Source organism: Aquarana catesbeiana, linkage group LG09 (assembly GCF_042186555.1).
Source record: "Aquarana catesbeiana isolate 2022-GZ linkage group LG09, ASM4218655v1, whole genome shotgun sequence".
Taxonomy (NCBI): domain Eukaryota; kingdom Metazoa; phylum Chordata; class Amphibia; order Anura; family Ranidae; genus Aquarana; species Aquarana catesbeiana.
Window position 1 is genome coordinate 233,966,042 of NC_133332.1, and position 16,540 is coordinate 233,982,581.

The 16,540-nt window shown below is 46.1% G+C and overlaps 1 protein-coding gene across 7 annotated transcripts in view; it reads left to right on the forward strand.

The window, feature by feature from the left end:
* The window catches only part of TRAF2 (TNF receptor associated factor 2), a 145,417-nt gene that overhangs the window by 39,945 nt on the left and 88,932 nt on the right, over positions 1-16,540 (forward strand). The window contains exon 1 of one of the 7 annotated variants that reach the window (XM_073599967.1): positions 3,474-3,493. The exons of the other annotated variants lie outside the window; for them this stretch is intronic. The gene's annotated coding sequence lies outside the window, so the exon portion shown is untranslated. Of the gene's footprint in view, positions 1-3,473; positions 3,494-16,540 lie in introns of those variants that run through there. 7 annotated transcript variants of the gene reach the window in all.

The following is a 16,540-nucleotide window of genomic DNA, read 5'->3' on the forward strand; positions in this document are numbered from 1 at the left end:
ACCTTGGCTTCAATGCTGTCTGTGGCTGATCCAGAACAAATAGAGATGGGGAATTGTGACACTCGTACAGCATGCTTGCTCAAGCTATGTGATTAGTACCTGTCAGGCAACTAGCATTTTCAGATGAGCAATGACAGTCCCCTCTCTTATGACGGAGTCTGTGACTGTCTTGCTGGTGCTGGCTCTCCTGTTGTCTGCACAAACATGTTTTATAATCTGTCCATGTAGGCATCTGGTGATAACTGGCAGGGAACGGTTCTGACTGCAAGTCTGATTCAAATGATATGATGGGTGAATGTTTGCTAATGTCTGTAGGCAGATAATGGGCAGCAGCATCAGGGAAAATGCTGACCATTGCATTGACTGCTCTTGTGGCCCAGCTTGATAAGCAGCTCCCCCCATCTTAGTTATATAAACATGTATGCCGTTGGCACTGTTGGCAGATGAGAATTCCTGAGGGTGCTCAGACTATGCCCACACCTCCAGTACACTCTGGTAACTGTGGTCTATCCGATGTAGGTGGATTTTGGTTGCTTCCTCCCGCGTTTGAAAGTCATTGGGTGTCAATCATGGATATGTTTGAGAATGGTTATCTGTTGGCTAGTCCCATTTAGGCCCCTTTCACACTTGTGCGACTTGTACTGCGACTTTGCAGTCCCATGACAAGTCGTTTCCAATGAGTACCATTCATATCCATGCAACTTCAAAGTAGTCCCTGTACTACCTTGGTCCGACTTTGATGCGTGTTGAGGCCCATAGACCTCAGTTTACATTGTGGCAAAATCGCATGACTTTGAAGTTGCAGTAGCGTGAAAGGAGCCTTAGAGCGTTGACTCTCAAGTTACTGATATCTGTAGTATTAAAAAGCTTTACATTTCAAGACTATCACTCCCGTCACTGCCACCTGTCATTGTTTTGTGCACCTGTGTATGCAAATATGACTTTCCTTGTTCATAGCAGCATATTGGAAGTAGTGGCAGTTAAAAGAAATTGGGTGAACATTTTTCTTTAAAGCTACTTTTTATTTTATTATTATTTTGATGCAATTATGCATTTATTGCATACATTCTCTTCAGAAGGTAATTCGGTTGACCTAAAATGAAAATTTAAGAGGCTATAGTCCCATCCAGGGTTGAACTGGAAGCATTATTTTTCCAGCTGCAGAATATAAAATAAAAATGTAAACAAGAAGCCAAGGGTTGACTAATGCCTCGTTTCCACTGAGCGGATCGGTTCGGTACGGTACGCTATTTTGGGTGTTTCCATTATGAAAGCGGCCCATACAACCGAACCGAACCGAACCGAACCGTTCCATTCAGGGTCCTGCTTTAGATTTGGGGCCATAGAAAATGGAATGGTTCGGTTAGGGTGGAGGTACGACACATTCCACTGATTAGTGGATGTGTGACGCCATGCTAGGCATTTTTTCTAAACCCACGTATGGCCCCTGTCGGTTCGACTTGCTGTGGAAACGCTCGCCTGAATAGGCCGGACCATTCTAGGCCTTCCGAACCAATCCGCTCGGTGGAAACGAGGCATAAGTTACCTGTAATGAAGAATGTTCAACGTTGTGCAGACAACTGGATCCTGGAGGAGTCTGCACTGCCCTATCCTGTTCCTACTGCTATACCCCACCCCTTAGGCCCCTTTCACACTGGGCTGGTGGGTGCGTTGGTGGTAAAGCGCCGCTATTATTAGCGGCACTTTACCGTCAATTTTGCGGCGCTATTTGGCCGATAGCGGGGAGCTTTTACCCCCCCCGCGCGCTAGCGGCCGAGAAAGGGTTAAAAATCACCGCAAAGCGCTGCTGCAGCAGCGCTATGCCGGCGGTATAGCTGCGCTGCCTGTTGATTTCAATGGGCAGGAGCAGTTTAGGAACAGTGTATACACCACGCCTTCACCGCTCCAAAGATGCTGCTTGCGGGAGTTTTTAAAGGCCCCTTTCACACTGGGGTGGGAGGTGCGTCGGCGGTAAAGCGCCGCTATTATTAGCGGCGCTTTACCGTCGTTTTAGAGGCTGTATTCGGCTGCTAGTGGGGTGGTTTTACCCCCGCTAGCGGCCGAGAAAGGGTTAAAAACCACCGCTCCTTCACTGCTCCAAAGATGTTGCTAGCAGGACTTTTTTCCCGTCCTGCTAGTGCACCGCTCCAGTGTGAAAACCCTTGGGGCTTTCACACTGGAGACACAGCAGCAGATGTTTCGGGTCGGTTTGCAGGCGATATTTTTAGCGTAATAGCACCTGCAAACCGCCCCAGTGTGAAAGGGGTCTTAACGTCCTGCAAGCGCACCGCTCCAGTGTGAAAGTACTGGGGCTTTCACACTGGAGAGACTCTTTAAAGCACTGTTTTTAGCGCTGTAGCACCTGTAAAGCACCCCAGTGTGAAAGGGGTCTTTATTTCTAATGAGGACCCACCTCTTCCCTCAAGAAAACTTCATTCATTGCATTTGCTGCCTGTAAGACACCCTGTGAATGGGGAGGGTCTGAGTCACCAAATTCTCTCCCCTATTGCAGGCTGTGAAAGCAACGAAAAAATGTTTGTCATTGGAGGAGAATAAAGAAGGGGGTGGGTGAATGTTTTCACAGGGGATCCTGCAGCAGCAGATGTTCAGAGACAGGAAGAGGATGGGACATCTCTGCACAGAAGACTTCTCCAGGAACCAGCACAATGTGGGAAATCGATCTTTACAGGCATGTTCGCTCACCAAAGTTAAAGGGAAATTTCAACCACTCACACTGTCTCCTTACCTACAGCATAGAGCATAATTGATTTGTATTGAGGAAGTCCAGAAAACAGGAAGACTATCTCTCACCGGGCTTGGAAAATAGATACAATAGTAGGAAGCGAATGAGAGGAGCTCATTGTTATGGTTTTATTTATACTAACTTAAGAGGAGTTCTACCCAGGGGGGCCGTCAAAATAAAAAAAAATTAAAAGTCAGCAGCTACAAATACTGCAGCTGCTGACTTTTAATTGGACACTTACCTGTCCCTGGGTTCAGCGATGCGGGGGATCGAAGCCCTGCTCGTCGGCACCGGCATTTCAACTGTGGGCGCCGGGTTGTGGCTTCACAGCCTGGCACCCACTGCGCATGTAATGGGTCCCAGATGATTGACCGGAGGGAGGGAGCAGAGCGGAGCCCTTCCTGTGCCGAGGGGGAAGTGATGTCACAAGCCCAGGCAAAGGAATGGGCAGACTACGAGGGACCACCTAGCAACAGGCATTTAGAGGTAAGTGAAAAAAAAAAAATATCCAAATTTTTTTTGTTTTTAGAATTTTTGAGGTATTTTTGTTTTTTTGGGTGGAACCCCACTTTAGGTGTGTCTGTTGCCCTTGTACGATGCAGTTTACAGCGTGCTTGTAGAATAGTAATGGATTTTGGAACTTTTTAAAGGAAACTTGCACTTATAGATATACGGGGGTCTCTGTTTCCAGCTGTTGTCCGGCTCTCATACTTCTGTGATTGCTTCTCTGGAGTTTCTGACCTGGAATTAGTAAGTAAGAACTCTAAAATCACTCTGATTTAACTAGCTGCATGTATGTTTCACAACTCTGTATGTATTGAAGTTTTCTTCTCTGGACTCTAAACTTTTAGGGTTGATCTGATGAGCCCACTGTGGAAGGTTCATCCTTTGTAAAGAAAATGAAATGATCTGGTAGAGACTCCCTGTGCTGGGAGCTGGTTGAAGCAGAAGTCTCAGAGCTTCGTGTACCTCAAAGACGGGAAGTGCATTGATTTAGTGCGCTCGCCAAGTTGAGTGCTCTCAAATATTTCTCTGCATTTTAAGGAAATTGGGTTTTAAATTTTGCATGGACACACAGATCTGTGCAGAGTGCTGTTTGTGCCCAGGGATTGACAGGTGTTCCATGCAACAAGCCTAAAAAAATCATCAAAGACGGGCTGAGAGACGCAGCAGCTCTACAGATTTTTCCACACATTCATATGTATTCATTCATCCAGAGCTGTGTGTCCGTCCCTGTATGGATGTAAGCACTGGGAGGTGTGGGTAGATTCATACAGCCATGTCTCCCAGCCTGTCCTTGATTTTGACAGATTGGCTGCACAGAACACCTGTCATTCCTCAGGTGCACAAACTTGTCCCTCTACACTGTTGTATGAATCTGCAGTATGTGCCCACGTGAATATACCCTCATGCACCTTTAAGATTGTGGATGTCTTTGTTTTAAGTCAGAGAATCAGCATGACAGCCAAGCAGCTAGCAATTTCAGAAGAGAATCAAGATCAGCAACCACCCTTTTTATTTGAAAAAAAAAATGTTTTATTAGTTATCTCAGCAGGTAAAAGAACATAGACAGAACACAGTAAGTTCCAAGCATTACTAGAGTAGCTAGTATAGCCATTGTAGCAGTAATTGGTGCAGGATCATTGCAAAATCATACTATGAGCTGTTGGATAGTAATTGAAGTTTGCAATAGGCTATGTGAAAACCTAAGGAGTGTGAGAGAAAACCTAAAAGAAAAGAGAGAAGGGATAAAAAGAGTTGAAGAAGTAAGATAAGAAAGAAAAGATGGGAAAGAAAGGTAGTAGCTCAATCATCAGCTCAGGGCGGGTCCTCCCGGCGGTGCCACTCCTCCCAGACCTTATCGCGTATTTCCACCCTATCCTGTAACCTATCTGTCATTTTTTCCATTAGCTCAATTTCTTTTATTCTGGCGTACAGATCTTCCTGTGAGGGTGGGGAGTGCTGCTTCCACTTGAGGGCAACCAGGCATTGTGCAGCTGTCAGGACATGTCTAAGTAGCTTCTTGGATGGTTTGGCATTTTGTAATGGTGATACGCCAAGTAAGAAAAATTTTGGCGTCATGGGGACCTGTACCCCAATGAGGCAGGACAGCAAGCGCTGTGTCTCCGTCCAGAAGGGGACTATCTTGGGGCAACTCCAGTAGATGTGGTAGAGGGTACCTTTGTCCCCCTGGCAGCGCCAGCACTGATCAGAGCTAGCGGGGTAGATGGCGTGGAATATGTCCGGTGTCAGGTACCAAAAGAAAATAATTTTGTAAGCATTCTCTTTGTAGAGCATACAGAAGAGGTTTTTAGCCACCTGGGACCAGATCGTCTGCCATGTCATCTCAGGGATTTCTTCTCCCAATAGCTTTTCCCAGCGGAGCATTTAGGCATATTTACCCTGATTTGGTATAGAGTAGGAATTAAGTAGCCGGTATATGTCGGAGATCAGAATAGGGCGTGCGGATCCCTCTAATATTAAGCACTTAAAGGGGGATGGCGCTGAAGATTGAAGATTTGGGGCAAAGGATTGGGCAAAGTGGCCTATTTGCAGATTCCCATAAAACACCTGGCAAAGGGAAGTCATATTTTTCCTGGAGCTCAGTGTACATTAGTAATTTACGTGATCTAGGGTCTACCAAGTGGCCAAAGTAGAATAAGTTCCGCGTTGCCCAGGGTGAAGACATCTGGTGAGTGAGACCAGCAGGCATCTTGGGGTTGCAGAGGAAAGAGGTTAACGGTGACTTTTATGAGCTGAGCTCATATGCGTGGGACATTTTGCGCCAGAGCGATCTGAGTTGAGACATAGACCCCAAAAGCCTACCAGGGTCCACCTCCGAATTCCAGAGTAAACTATTTGGGTGTATAGGCGCGAGACATATCTTTTCAATCTCTGTCCGTTTATTATAGGATCGTTGGGGGGGGGTGGGGGGGGGACCAGGAGGTCCAGGCGCGCAGTTGATTTGCCTGATAATATTTTACCAGGTCAGGAAACGCTAGTCCCCCATCAGAGCGGGATGCCATAAAGATTGAGCGGGGTATCCTGTGCCTCCTGTATTTCCAGACAAGGCGTATCAAATCTGCTTGAAGCTGTCTTAGTTGTATATAAGGGACAGGGATAGGCCGTGTCTGGAATAGTATATACAGTGGGGACGGAAAGTATTCAGACCCCCTTAAATTTTTTACTCTTTGTTATATTGCAGCCATTTGCTAAAATCATTTAAGTTCATTTTTTTCCTCATTAATGTACACACAGCACCCCATATTGACAGAAAAACACAGAATTGTTGACATTTTTGCAGATTTATTAAAAAAGAAAAACTGAAATATCACATGGTCCTAAGTATTCAGACCTCTTGCTGTGACACTCATATATTTAACTCAGGTGCTGTCCATTTCTTCAGATCATCCTTGAGATGGTTCTACACCTTCATTTGAGTCCAGCTGTGTTTGATTATACTGATTGGACTTGATTAGGAAAGCCACACACCTGTCTATATAAGACCTTACAGCTCACAGTGCATGTCAGAGCAAATGAGAATCATGAGGTCAAAGGAACTGCCTGAAGAGTTCAGAGACAGAATTGTGGCAAGGCACAGATCTGGCCAAGGTTACAAAAAAAATTCTGCTGCACTTAAGGTTCCTAAGAGCACAGTGGCCTACATAATCCTTAAATGGAAGACATTTGGGATGACCAGAACCCTTCCTAGAGATGGCCATCTGGCCAAACTGGGCTATCGGGGGAGAAGAGCCTTGGTGAGAGAGGTAAAGAAGAACCCAAAGATCACTGTAGCTGAGCTCCAGAGATGCAGTCGGGAGCTGGGAGAAAGTTGTAGAAAGTCAACCATCACTGCAGCCCTCCACCAGTTGGGGCTTTATGGCAGAGTGGTCCGACGGAAGCCTCTCCTCAGTGCAAGACACATGAAAGCCCGCATGGAGTTTGCTAAAAAACACCTGAAGGACTCCAAGATGGTGAGAAATAAGATTCTCTGGTCTGATGAGACCGAGATAGAACTTTTTGGCCTTAATTCTAAGCGGTATCTGTGGAGAAAACCAGGCACTGCTCATCACCTGTCCAATACAGTCCCAACAGTGAAGCATGGCGGTGGCAGCATCATGCTGTGGGGTGTTTTTCAGCTGCAGGGACAGGACGACTGGTTGCAATTGAGGGAAAGATGAATGCGGCCAAGTACAGGGATATCATGGACGAAAACCTTCTTCAGAGTGCTCAGGGCCTCAGACTGGGCCGAAGGTTTACCTTCCAACAAGACAATGACCCTAAGGACACAGCTAAAATAACAAAGGAGTGGCTTCACAACAACTCTGCGACTGTTCTTGAATGGCGCAGCCAGAGCCCTGATTTAAACCCAATCAAGCATCTCTAGAGAGTCCTAAAAATGGCTGTCCACCAACGTTTACCATCCAACCTGACAGAACTGGAGAGGATCTGCAAGGAGGAATGGCAGAGGATCCCCAAATCCAGGTGTGAAAAACATGTTGCATCTTTCCCAAAAAGACTCATGGCTGTATTAGATCAAAAGGGTGCTTCTACTAAATACTGAGCAAAGGGTCTGAATACTTAGGACCATGTGATATTTCAGTTTTTCTTTTTTAATAAATCTGCAAAAATGTCAACAATTCTGTGTTTTTCTGTCAATATGGGGTGCTGTGTGTACATTGATGAGGAAAAAAATGAACTTAAATGATTTTAGCAAATGGCTGCAATATAACAAAGAGTGAAAAATTCAAGGGGGTCTGAATACTTTCCGTCCCCACTGTAAAAGTGTATAAATGTAGGTGGTGGGTGGCGCTGCCTATCACCTGAAGTGTGCTCCTCCAATGGGTCACTCTTCCCAGGTGAATGTGCAATAAGTGAGGAAAAAAACATACATGGAAAAAATACTGCTGTCGCCTGAGAGTAAATATCCACAGTGAATCACTCTTAAGTGGTGGGTGCTAAGTAGTGTGGTTGTTTCCACACAAGAAAAATGTTTGACGTGTTACCACTTTGTTTTAAAGCAGGTTTATACAAAGAATAATTAACAAATAAGAAAATCCATAATGGTGATACTGATTGCAAGCTGACGTGTCAGTCTGCAATTTAAAGCAGAGTTACGCCTAATTTTTATTACAAATACTGCAGCTGCTGACTTTTAAAATAAGGACACTTACCTGTCCAGGGCACCCGCGACATCAGCACCCGAGGCCGACCTGTCTCTCGGGTGGAGGCCCCGCCATCTTCAGTAAGGGAATCGGGCCTCATGGCTTCACTTCCTGGTTCCCAACTGCGCATGCATGACTCGCGCTGCCCGATCCCACTGGTCCCTGCTGTCTTCTGGGGCCTGTGTGTCTCCCAGAAGCCAGCGGAGGGGGGGGGGGGACGGTGGAACTCCGCTTTAAAGTGAATGTGCATAGTGTACTATTGGGTGTTCCCGCCCAATCAGCAATTTTGATCAGATTTTATCCTAAACAATTTTTCTCAGCAACTAGCAATGAAATTCTATTAAAAAGAATTTATCCACATAAAACAACATATAAAAATGGTTCAGTCTTTTAGTAGTGCAAAAAGTGGCAACATTTGAGGTGACTTGTGCTTGTCCAAAAGTGACTCGTGCCTATGTAACAACTTAGGTGACTTCCGTGCTCCCCTTCAGTTCCCCACTCACCAGATCCCTGCACCCCTGCAGGGGTAAATCGCATGCAGTGATTGTAGTGGCAGTCCTCAGTATATACTAGTGGCCTACATAAGGTAAATGTACTTTACCTAACTTTTTCGGGGGGGGGAGAGGAAATGTGTGTGTGTGTGTGTGTGTGTGTGTGTGTGTGTGTGTATATACACAAATATTTAATGTATCTTTTTTGGGTGATGGTTCTCTTACTACTGTAATATGTACAGCATCCAGAAAAAACAAATGTGCATATACCCATATCTCATTGATGTACATACACATGTTGTATCTCATTGATGAATGGTTCCATTGTTATTACTTGTACAGTGCTCCTCCTAGGTGTGTGTTCCACATGAAAATACCTAGCAACCAATCCCCCTATGTGTGTTGTGACTAGATATCCTAATCTGGTCCTCCAATCTTTTCATACACCCCTCTTTTTCATTTATAGGGTTTGGTTCATGGTTTCTGGAAAGTAGGCTCTGTTGTATCTATTTTATTTCCTACAGAGGAAAACAATAATGGGTGGTGCACTGGACAGTAAGGATGAGATTGGGCGTGTTCGCACAGCACACATGCAGAGCCCGCCAGGAAGTCGGCACGGCGCTGCGCTAATCACAGGCAGCGAGACATTTTCCCGATGTACAGCTGCAGAGATCGGGAAATGTCACACTTCCTGTGATTAGCGTAGCGCAGTGAGACTTCCTGGCGGGCTGTGCGAACACGCCCGAGCTCATCCTTACTGGACAGCATACTCTAGGTGCGGCCAGACCAGAGTCTTTTAGAGCGGGAAAATGATCGTTTTATCTCTGGAATTAATCCCTATTTTAATGCATGCCAATATTCTGTTTGCTTTGTTAGCAGCAGCTTGCCATTGCTGAGCCTTTCATTTACTTGGACCCCCAGGTCCTTTTCCATCCTAGATTCCCCCAGAGGTTCTCCCCCCAGTGTATAGATTGCATTCATATTTTTGCCACCCAAATGCATTATTTTACATTGTTCTACATTGAACCTCATTTGCCATGCAGTTGCCCACCCCATTAATCTGTTCAGATCTTTTTGCAAGGTTTCCACATCCTGCGAAAAAGTTATTGCCCTGCTTAGCTTAGTATCGTCCGCAAATACAGAGATTGAACTGTTTACCCCATCCTCCAGGTCATTTGTGAACAAATTAAATAGGATTGGTCCCAGCACAGAACCCTGGGGGACCCTACTACCCACCCCTGAGCATTCCTAGTACTCCCCATTTATCCCCACCCTCTGTACTCGCCCTTGTAGCCAGTTTTCAATCCATGTACTCACCCTATGGTCCATGCCAACGGACCTTATTTTGTACGGTAAACGTATGTGGGGAACTGTGTCATATGCTTTTGCAAAATCCAGATACACCACGTCTACGGGGCTTCCTTTATCTAGATGGCAACTCACCTCCTCATAGAAGGTTAATAGATTGGTTTGGCAAGAATGATTCTTCATGAATCCATGATGATTACTGCTAATGATACCGTTCTCATTACTAAAATCTTGTATAGTGTATGTAGTCCCTTATCTTCCACCCCAAGAGTTTACATACTATTGATGTTAGGCTAACTGGTCTGTGATTCCCAGGGATGTATTTTGGCCCCTTTTTAAATATTGATGCTACATTGGCTTTTCTCCAATCAGCTGGTACCATTCCAGTCAGTAGACTGTCAATAAAAATTAGGAACAATGGTCTGGCAATTACTTGACTGAGTTCCCTAAGTACTCTCAGGTGCAAGCCATCTGGTCCTGGTGATTTATTAATGGTAAGTTTCCCAAGTATAATTTTAATTCTGTCCTCTGTTAAACTGTGATAGTTTAAACTCCTTCCCTCTGACTGAAATTCCCCCGAATGTCTGTCTGGGTTTCTGTGGATGGATGCCGCCAGGGGTTCAACACATAGTGCAAACAATAGAGGTGAGAGTTGGGAACCGTTTCGGTATTATACACACGGTCGGACATTCCGACAACAAAATCCTAGGATTTTTATCCGACGGATGTTGGCTCAAACTTGTATACACACGGTCACACAAAGTTGTCGGAAAATCCGATCATTCTGAACGCGGTGACGTAAAACACGTACGTCGGGACTATAAACGGGGCAGTAGCCAATAGCTTTCATCTCTTTATTTATTCTGAGCATGCGTGGCACTTTGTGTGTCGGATTTGTGTACACACGATCGGAAATTCCGACAATGGATTTTGTTGTCGGAAAATTTTATAGCAAGCTCTCAAACTTTGTGTGTCGGAAAATCCGATGGAAAATGTGTGATGGAGCCCACACACGGTCGGAATTCCCGACAACAAGGTCCTATCACACATTTTCCGTCGGAAAATCCGACCGTGTGTACGGGGCATTAAAGTGAAGAAATATCTTTGCATGTCTGAGGGAATGGGAGTTTGCTGAAGAAAGGTGTTAAAGAGTTTACTACACATATGTGGCAGGAGTAGGGGAATTAAGGATTTATAATACTCATAGGGGAGACCGTCTGGCCCAGGGGATTTACACGTAGGTAGGGTTTTGATGGTGGAGATGAGTTCCTCTTCTGTGATGGGTGCATTGAGGGAAAGGGGGTCCGAGGCATGAAGTTGGGAGATTCCACTACGTTCTAGATAGTGGTTCATGCGGTCAGTTAGTTCAGGTGGAGGGGAGTTATGAGGGATCTCGGGGTTGTTGTATAGAGCGGTGTAGAACTCCTCAAAGGAGTGGACAATGTCCTAGGGATGAGATAGTAGGCAGCCCATTCTGTTTTTAATTTGATGTGAGGTAGTTGTGTGAGAGTGTTCAGCCAATTTCTGAGCTAGTAGAGAGTGGGCTTTGTTACCTTTATTATAGTACAGTTGTTTAGTCTAGTCAGGGCCTTTTCTACTTGGCCTAGTGCCAGGTCTTTAAGAGTCATACGGAGACTAAGTTCTAGGGCTCGAAGTTCCCTCTCAGCTTGCGATTTTGAGGCTCTTGCGTCTTTTTTTCATGGCCGAAGCGAGCGCAATGCAGCGACCCCCGAGAGCTGCCTTATGGGCTTCCCAAGGAGTGGAAGAGGATATGTCAGGGGTGGTCTCGGTATAGTAGAGTTTCAGTGTGGATTCTAATTCCATTTTGGATGGGGAAATGTTGTAAGAGGAAGGTGTTCAGCTGCCATTGACATGGCTTGCGATTAGGGGCCCCCAGGGTTCACTATGTGGCGACCAAGCACCGACGAGTGGGATAGGTTAAAGTGCTCACCTACTTTTAAGAATTTGTTGGGTGTTCGGAAGAGGCGTGCAAACACTTTAGTTAGAAAATTAATCTGGTGGACATTTGGGGCATAGAGGGTGCAAAAACTGACTGTCTGCGCCTGCCATTGTCCGTGCAGGATAATATAGTGTCCTTGTAGGTCAGTGAAAGACTCATGTAAACGGGGATCCACGTTTAAAAAGAATTGCTACACCGGCCCGTTTGCAGGGGTTAAATGCCTGATAGACCTGAGGGTAATGTCTGGAAGCGAAGGAGTCCCCCTTATTAAAGTGGGTCTCCTGAATCAGGATGAGATCTGCCCCCGTCTGCCTGAGTCCCTAAGCACCAGATGTCTTTTCCTGTTGGAGTTTAGGCCATGAACATTTAATGACATAACCTCAGCCATGGTGATGGATATATGCAAACTTAAAAGCACTTATCTGGTACAGCTGGTCGGAACCCGGGAGTGCGTCCTCTCCAGGAGAGGATCCAGATGGTTGCTAGGAGCATAGGGTGAGCCAGTGGAGGAGAAAAAGAGAGAGAGAGAAAAACAGACAGGGAGAGAAGAAAGAGGTAGATCAATACTACATACAGTAGGCAAAGCTAACATTGTTACTATAGTAAGTATGGTATTCCTGCGCTACCATGCAAAATAAGAAAAACTAAGAGGAGGGGGGGTGGACAAGCAGCTTGCACCGAAAAGGGTCCAACCTGGCCCTAAAGGGTAACTCGAATAAAACAAAGGGGGGTGGTGCTGCGCTAGTCCTAATGTAAGGTGTCTAAAAATTGCCAAGTATTAATGGAGTGGCATATTGCCTAATGAAGAGGATGAGTAATAAAGATGAGTCATGTGTTGTAAAGAAATCAGCTGCATACATGGGTAACTAAGGAATGGAGGCTCCAGGTGGATGGAGTAACTTTACAACTAATTCCAGATGCAGACCCCACACCTACGGTGTGAAAAACCATAAACATGCATGTGCAAAACGCACGCAGATGAAACCACTTGACTATAACACATAAAGTGAGCGGTACTGTAGTACAGAGTACCTCTGAATGTTAGAAGTAATCCCGGTAAGTTGATGAATATGCAGAGTGACAACACATTCGAATAAAATAATCACATAAGTAAACATAAACCACACTTTTAGTGCAAGGTTTCTTCATTAGGCAATATGCCACTCCATTAATACTTGGCAATTTTTAGATACCTTACATTAGGACTAGCGCAGCACCACCCCCCTTTGTTTTATTCGTGTAACATTGTTACTAAGCTCTGTATAGCCTGTGATATACCGGGCTAACCAGGTTGCTATATGTCCTCCCGGCCAGGAGTAGAAAACAGGCCAGGGGGAAAACAGGCCAGGGGGACACAGAGAACCGCAGTGATGGTTATCAAAAGTCAACAATAAAATGTCAAATGAACTCTAGGGGGTAAACCAAAGGGGGGTCTAGTGATCGGAAGGGTAACCACTCTCAAATCTCTATCAAGATACGCCCATTGAACTAAACAAGGGTAAAACAGGGGCCTAAGGGGGCTTTGTGTAAGGCTGTAGGATGGGCCAGGAATGTCAACCAGGGGGAAGTGCGGATCATAGGCAGGTATGCCAGATGGGGAGGACCTGCTTCAGTCAGCCATTTTTCGGTTTGGCAACTTTATGGGGGGTGTCCAGACCACAGGAGTTTTTAGCTGGGGGACCTTCTGCCATACTGGGGGCGGTGGGGTGGCCACCAGGTCCCATTCCTGGAGTTGGGGGGACAGGAATCCCCAGAACATCACAGAAAGCTTCCAGGTCTTCCGGATAGCGTAGCACGGCAGATTGTCCTCGTCTTGCTGTGAGGCTGAAAGGGAATCCCCAGCACAGCGTGTCCTGCGCCCATCTATTTCAATGTGTTTGTCCGTGGGTTCTCCCAGAAGGTTGTTTTAAATAGGGTTTGCAGGGTGATTTGCAGGTCTTTTGGGCCCTCCGATTGAGGCAGGCCCCTGACTCGGATATTGTTCCTGCGCCCCTGCTTGTCCAGGTCCTCATCATGGAGCTGCATGTCTCCTCAGTATGTGATGGTCCGCTCCTTGTAGTTGAGTGCGATGTACTGCCAATTTAGTTTCTCGTTTCTAGTTTAGTTTCCTCTGCCATCTCCACTCTGTCTGTTAAGTGTTTGAAATTAGCATGCAGTGTTTGAATCTCTGCACGACAAGTGGATTTAACATCCTCAATAAGTTGTTTAAACTCCTCTTTGGTCGGTATGGCTTGGAGATATGATTGCCAGGAGGGGTGTACCTGGTGGTGGGGGTCCGTGGCCGTTTGCGGCAGTGAGGAGGAGAGGATGGCAATTGAGGTTGCGGGGAAGCGGTGGTCTGGGCCTGCTTTTTGGGCCTCATTTGGGGGTCCCATAGGTCTCTTCATTAGAGGTTGACCGATATGGGTTTTTCTCTGGCCGATGCCGATATTTAGAAATCCTGGTGGCTGATATGTGATGCCGATTTTTTTTTTTTTTTTTGGCTGATATATTAGGCCGATTTTTTTTTTTTTAAATCTTTTTCCCCCCTTCAAATCTAACAGTTAGACCCCTGTCACACTGGGGCGTATTTCAGGTGCTTTTGGGCTAAAAATAGCCCCTGTAAAGTGCCTGTAAAACTGCTCCCCTGCAGCCTGAGTGCTTTCACACTGAGGCGATGCGCTGGCAGGATGTTAAAAAAAAGTCCTGCAAGCAGCATCTTTGGAGCGATGTATACCACCACTCCTGCCCATTGAAATGAATGCGCACCGCTGCCGAAGCGCCTGCAAAGCGTTTCGGCAGCGGCGCTTCAGGGGCGCATTTAACCCCTTCCTCGGCCGCTAGCTGGGTTATAAGCGCCCCACTAGCAGCCGAATAGCGCCGCTAAAATGACGGTAAAGCGCCGCTAAAACTAGCAGCGTTTTACCGTCAATGCATGCCCGCTCCAGTGTGATAGCAACCTTAATAAGTGATACAGAAAGTTTTTTTACATTTAAACATTTAAACAAAACAAACCTCCAATCAGCTCACTTTTATGTAGAATTTTTAGATTAAAAAAACAAAAAAAAACCCAAAAAACTATATCTTAAATATTAAATACACAAACAGGTAATCAAAACTTTTGGACGAAAAAAAATGGGCTAACTTTACTGCTTAGTTTTTAAAAAAAATTTATTAGTGTTTTTTTTTTTTTTTTAAATTGCGTTTGAAAGAGCGCTGCGCAAATACCGTGTGACATAAAATATTGCAACAACCGCTATTTTATTCCCTAGGGTCTCTGCAAAAAAAAAAAAAAAATATATATATATATATATATATATATATATATATATATATATATATATATATATATATATATATATATATATATATATATATATATATATATATATATATATATATATATATATATATATAATGTTTGGGGGTTCTAAGTGATTTTCTAGCAGAAAAAACAGGATTTTTACTTGTAAGCAACAAGTGTCCGAAAAGATTTAGTCTTTAAAGCGGAGTTCCACACAAAAATGGAACTCCTGCTTTTCGGAACCCTCCCCCCTCCGGTGTCACATTTGGCACCTTTCAGGGGGGAGGGGGGTGCAGATACCTGTCTAAGACAGGTATTTGCACCCACTTCTGGCATAGACTCCCATGGGAGTCTGTGCCTCCTATTCCTGTCCCCCCGCGCTGTCTCCTGGGAAACACACAGCTCCCAGGAGAGAGCGGGGACCACTTGGGATGCGCAGCGCGACTCGAGCATGCGCAGTAGGGAACCGGCAAGTGAAGCCGCAACGCTTCACTTCCTGATTACCTCATCTAGGATGGCGGCGGCAGCTGCTGAGAACCGAGCGGGTTCTCGGCGCCGCCTGCCGACATCGCTGGACTCTGGGACAGGTAAGTGGCCATGTATTAAAAGTCAGCAGCTGCAGTATTTGTAGCTGCTGGCTTTTAATATTTTTTTTTTTTAAGATGATGTAGGTGGACCCCCGCTTTAGATGGTTAAACTGAGAGCTTCTACACACAGAGTTCAGCTCATTGATAAGTGTAAACATTGTATCTCTTCAGGTTCTTTTATCAGATTTGGCAGGCTGCCCAGAGAGGAGAGGAGTGGCTTCACAGAAGACTTCAGGCAACTTGCAAGTCATTTGCAAGTTGCGCTGAAGTTGTATAGGCCTTTTTTATCAGCACAATCGGGCGATGCCGATTTAAGTTAAAAACACCAAATATCGGCCGATATATCGGTCGACCTCTACTCTTCATACCGTGGTCTGGGACAGAGAGGAGGACTGCATCATCGGGTCCACTGTATGAGCGGGGACCGGAGAGCTGACTGCCTGGGCATATGTGGCAGTGAAGTCTGCACCCCTCCCAGAAGAGCCGGGGGCCCTGGAGCAGGATTGTCTCTATGATTTGGGGGAGGCAGGGGCAGAGGAGTAGGCCTGGCGAGGTGTGAGTCTCCCCAGGGGCTCTGCCTGTGAGAGCTCGGATTCCTGACTGCTTGGGGCCTGGTAGGGGTGGTAAGTCCTCCGAGTCCACTGAAGGAGAAGAAGACCCCCTGCGGTCAGGCCGGGGTCTGAAGCTGTGCGCAGCAGCTGCGGGAAGGTGTCTGTACACTGTGTGTATGAGGCGGGAGGTTAGGCCCAGTGCAGTGGGCTGTGTCCCGTGTGGTGCCGCCGCCTGGGAAGCAGGGTGCTTGGGGTGACTCACTGTGTCCATCGGGGATGGTTGCATCCTGGGCGCCAGCCATGCAGACTCAGGTGTGCTCCGCGGATGGGCCGGAGCTTGAACAGCATGCTGAGGTGGAGGCAGCTGGGGCGATATTGCCCGCCCCGCCGGGCGGCATGGGGGGGTGGCGAAAAGTAGCCCTGGAAGGTCGTGGAAGATCTGGGAGGAGGTT